Source organism: Lactuca virosa, chromosome 3, assembly GCF_052849685.1.
Source record: "Lactuca virosa cultivar CGN04683 chromosome 3, Lactuca_virosa_CGN04683_v6, whole genome shotgun sequence".
Lineage (NCBI taxonomy): Eukaryota > Viridiplantae > Streptophyta > Magnoliopsida > Asterales > Asteraceae > Lactuca > Lactuca virosa.
The window spans coordinates 260,576,248-260,581,667 of NC_136428.1; positions in this window are offsets into that span (position 1 = coordinate 260,576,248).

Consider the following 5,420-nt stretch of genomic DNA (forward strand, 5'->3'; position numbering starts at 1 on the left):
ATTTTCTACGACTTTTTTTTAAATCGCTAAGGCTAAAAGTTGCTCTATCGTAAATTCACTATTTACGCTTCTCGGTGCCGTGCCGGTTCCGTTGTGAAACTTCGACGGGTCATAACTTCTTCGTTATAACTTGGATTTCGGCGTTCTTTATATCTACGGAACCCTTGATAAATATTCTACAACTTGGTTAAGATTATTTATTCTAAATAATCTTTTGTCGAAAAGTCGTTTTCGACCCCCATTATCTCTAAATTGACTTGCCCGGATCTACGGGCGTTACAATTATCTCCCCCTTAGGATGATTACGTCCCGGAATCATCAAAGAAACAGGGCTCACATGATGACTCCATACATTATCTCTTCATCCTAAGTAATAACCGTAACTTTGATGTTTCTTCAAACGAGTTTCTAACTCTAAGACTTCCTGACTACAAGCGGTGCCCGATCTTGGACCCGCTCCCTATCTCATGTTGGACTCCTAATTATGACCTTCAAGTCACAATCTCGATCCTTACTAGAGACTGCTTCTTCCTCTTAACAAGCTTAGGATTACTACCATGGACCGATGTGTCATATTGTAATGACCTAACATCATATGTTGCAACGCTTAGACTCAGGTCTTTTAGAGTCAAATTTCCAGAACAGACTATACCTCTCTTCATGTTCTAATTTGATATAATCACATCTTAAAAGGTAACATTCCTAGCTACAAGCAAGTATCCCGATACCTCTACTGATCGTTTTGATTGTCTTTCACTTCAATCTCATAGCTTAAGTCAGGTGCTACATCGGACTTGGTTCTCTGAACCATGTAACATACTCGTCTTAGTCGGACTCAATTTCATATGACCACTAGGGTCGGAATAACAATCATCTTTTTAGTCATTACCGAAACGATGGTAACAACATAGTTGAATAAAACGAAATCAATTACTAGCTTCTTGGTAACCTTGTGACTTTCCCTGATCCAAGTGTGAGTCTCGTGCTTCCAGTAGTATATGCATCTACTACCTTTCACACCTACTCATATTCGTCCCAAGTATTGTCTCGCTGTTTTCCAAGTCACCATATAAGAAAATCACATAACAACTTAGCACACCAGATATCAAAACGTAGGTTTTATATTATTCCTTGAAATGATTACTTAGGTGTTCAAGTTCACCCTAGACTATGCCTCTAATAGGCTACATCATGTGATCCTATTCGCATGGCTACTTCATATCTTGATCTTAGAATATTCATCCTCACTCCTTATTCCTTTCATTGTCATTTGCTTCTTCGAGGATCATCTGAAATGCTCTTGCCTTTGGTTTTGGCGGCATATTCGGCTTTGTAGCTTCTTCTTTCCTTGGGCAGTCTTGCTTGAAGTGTCCTTCTTCACCACACTTAAAGCAGACTTCTCTATTGGTTGTGCATTCGCTGGCGTAATGACCAGTCTTCCCGCATTTAAAGCAGGTCATGTCTTTAGAGCATCTCCCAATGTGCTTCTTTCTGCACTTGTCACACCATTGCGCTCCTTCTTCGAACTTCTTTGAACCAGACTTCGAGAATTTTCTCTTCTCGTCAGACCTTGAGGATCCTCTCAAACTTTCTCTTCTCGCCAATGTCCACCTTACTGGCGGCTCTTCCCTTGATCATATCTTCAACAGAATTGGCAGCCCAGATAGCTGCCTCTAGAGTAGGTGTTTGACGCACTGGCACCGCGTACTCCCATGGAAGTCCCTTCGCGTACTTGTCGACTTTTGTCAGCTCGTCTGGGACAAGGCGCAAAGCAAAATCAATTTTGTCCGTGAAGTTGTTGGTGTATTCATCAATCGACATGCTTCCTTTCTTCAAGGTCAGGAATTAGTTTTCTAGCTCTAGCAGGTTTTGGGCTAAGCAGTACTTGCGTTTGAATTGCACCAAAACTCTTCCCACGTCAGTTTCAGGGGCTCATTAGGGCTTAGAGTCTTCCCCAGGGTGTTCCACCAGCGAACATCGCCTCCTCGGAACTGACGCACTACAAAGGTGGTTTGTAACTTGCCTCTGCAACCACATGTCATGAAGGCCAGCTCCATCTCCGAGATCCAATCCATAACTCCAATCGGATCTTCCTTCCAAGTGAAGGTCGATGGCTTGCAAGTTAGAAAATCTGTGTACTTGCATCCATTCCTTTCTTCTCTGTCGTCTTGATTGTTTCGTCGAACTATTGGTGGGTTGGCTTGGCCAACGGTCTCACTGTAGTTTCCTTCCTCCGATTGCTCGGGAATCAGCTCGGGTTGCTCAATGAGCATGGTAGGTTCATTCAACATCTGCCTCATTTCTTCCCTTTATTCAGCTAACATAGCCCGAATCATGGCTTGTACTCCAGCCATGGTGATTGGCTCAGATGCAGCTTCTACTACAACAGGTATTTGCTCAACCACTAGAGGTTGATTCCTGTTTCCATTCGCGTTCCCGACTCCACTTCGGGTTCTTGCCATTTCGATCTATACACCAATTTAAACGCTTGGTGTGTAGTGACGAGAATTTAGATAGGAAAGATTTTATTTACGATTGACGTGTAAATCTCCCTATTACTCCGAAAAGTTACATGCCAGTTCTAATACCGTAACTAAACGTTTAGAAATCTGAGCACGTAAAATTTCCAGATCCGATCGGCAACAGACCATAGATCCGATCAGACATTTAGCATCATAAAGAATCATAAATCATTTAGCACATAAAAGCATGTTAGGCATTTTCCCTAAATTAGTTAGTGCATGTGTCTATTCAGGTGTATTACCTAAATTTTATTAGACACACTCCTCACAATCATCGCTTAGCATTCTAAGTTTAAGTCTAGAAATAAATCCATATTCCTAGTTCGCTTATACTAATGTTCTGATACCAACTGTGACATCCTCATTTTCATGACCAAAAAAGACCGATTTTGTTTATGCTTTATAAAAATCAGAGTACTTTTTTTAATAAAAATGTTGCAGAATTTGTTTCCAGAAAAAAAACATGATAAATACGTTATCAAAGCATTTCCGAAGAAATGTATTTTTATTCATTTTAAAACATTTGGGATGTCATCGTCAATACAGAAACATAAGCATAAACAGAACTTACATTTATTTACATTAGTGATCTACATCTCTTTTAAATCTCTCAGTGTAAAGTAGCTTCGTATCGACACCTGTGATACAAATAACCTTGAGTGGGTCAGGTTGGGAAACCTGGTGAGTACATAGGGATTTCAATCCCACAATGTTATATCATATAATTTAGAACTTACAAAATATACGATTTAACCATATATATATAAGCAAGTCTTACCCCACCCCGTTAATCCTCACAACGAGACTATGCATACTCTCGGACCTTAAATTTTACCTCTTACTTATTCCATACTCTCGGATCTAATCCATGCTCTCGAATCAATAAGTGTGCCGATTCCATACTCTCGGGTTAGGGACATGTGTCTATGTGTAAATCCATACTCCCGGATTAATGATGAACAACTGTGTCCTGTCCATACTCCCGGACTAAGGGCAACTGACTATGTCTTAATCCATACTCCCGGATTAATGACATTGGACCGTGTCCAATCCATACTCTCGGACTAGGGACAATGACTATGTCTAATCCATACTCCCGGATCAATGACATATACTAAAGTTCTATTCTCTGAGTATAACTCACTCGTACTCGTAAGAAGATTCTACCCAATATTCCTCATAATTAATTTTGGTTTACTCTTTGTCCTAAATCATCAAATATAATCAGGTATGTTTTTTAGCACGTAGTTCAGGCAACATCAAATAATTCGCACATAAACATATATTTAATACATCAATCAATACTTGTATTAAAATCATGTTCATGAAAGGGACTATGCACTCACTTGATTAGGTGGTGATTCCGAACTCAGACAGCACTTCGTTATCTCAAAACAATTTTCCTCGACAAAACCTAGTATCAATACCATTAGGGTTTAGTTTAAACGTTAACCGCGAGTAATTAGTAGTCTAGCTATTATTAATATTATATAAGCGTTAAATAACACTCAATATAACTCATAATAATAGCCCAAATAATTATTTTAAGGTCCTAATAATGTTACTATAATTAAATAAAAGCTATATTAAATATAGTATAGGCGTAGCTCACTTACAGCGGGTTTTTATTAAAAACCAGGCTTCGCTGGAGCAGCGTTTCCGAGCCGAAAGTTTTTCTTCTCTTAGCCGTCGGGCGCTCCGGGGCTTCCTTCTCGTGCTAGGGAGGTTCCCTAGACTTGGGAGGGGTTTAGGGAGGCTAGAGAGAAGTTAGAGAGAGAAAGAGAGGCTTATGGTGTGAAGAAATTATGAAGAGTTCATCTCTTATTTATGAGAATTTTATAGTAAAGTAGTCTCCAAGCTTCGTCCGTATCTTTTGCGTATGAGCTCCGTTTTCTACGTTCTTTATATCCACGCATTGGTATTTACGAATACTACAACTTTCATTTAGAACCCGTCGGCTAATTCTCCTTCCGTCTCAGATTTACAAAAACTGTATTGAATTCGCCGCGCTCGAAAAGTAGAGACTAAGCTTCGTCCATAACTTTCGCATACGAGCTCCATTTTTGTCGTTATTTATATCCACGCGTTGGTATTTATGTGTACTACAACTTTAATTTAGACCTCGTTGGCTAATTCTCATTTTATCTCGGATTTACAAAACTGTATCGAATTCGCCGCGCTCGAAAAGTAGAGACTAAGCTTCGTCCATAACATTCGCATACGAGCTCCATTTTTGACGTTATTTATATCCACGCGTAGGTAAAAATAAAATATACAACTTTCCTTTTTACTCCGTCGGCTAATTCTCGACTGGTCTTAAATTTAACAGTGGGAGGTGATTACACTGTTAAACGTCCGCGTAAAATTCATAACTTTTACATACGGACTCCGTTTTCGTCTGTCTTTTTGTTGTTCAGTTCCTATTAATGATATCTTCAACTCTCATTTAGGTCGCGTAAGCCAAAAACCGCTCGAACTAAAATTCGAGTTTCGGGTCGTGCACTGCTATGCCAAATCTTAGAAAAATCATAACTTCCTCATACGAAGTCAGATTTGGGCGTTCTTTTTATGGACGCTCTCGGTTTAACATTTTCTACGACTTTTATTTAGATCGCTAAGGCTAAAAGTCGCTCTATCGTAAATTCACTATTTACGCTTCCCGGTGTCGTGCCGGTTTCGTTGCGAAACTTCGACGGGTCATAACTTCTTCGTTATAACTCGGATTTCGGCGTTCTTTATATCTACGGAACCCTTGAGAAATATTCTACAACTTGGTTAAGATTATTTATTTTAAATAATCTTTTGTCGTAAAGTCGTTTTCGACCCCTATTATCTCTAAATTGACTAGCCCGGATCTACGGGCGTTACAGTTTAAGCATAGTCATTACGAGATGATCA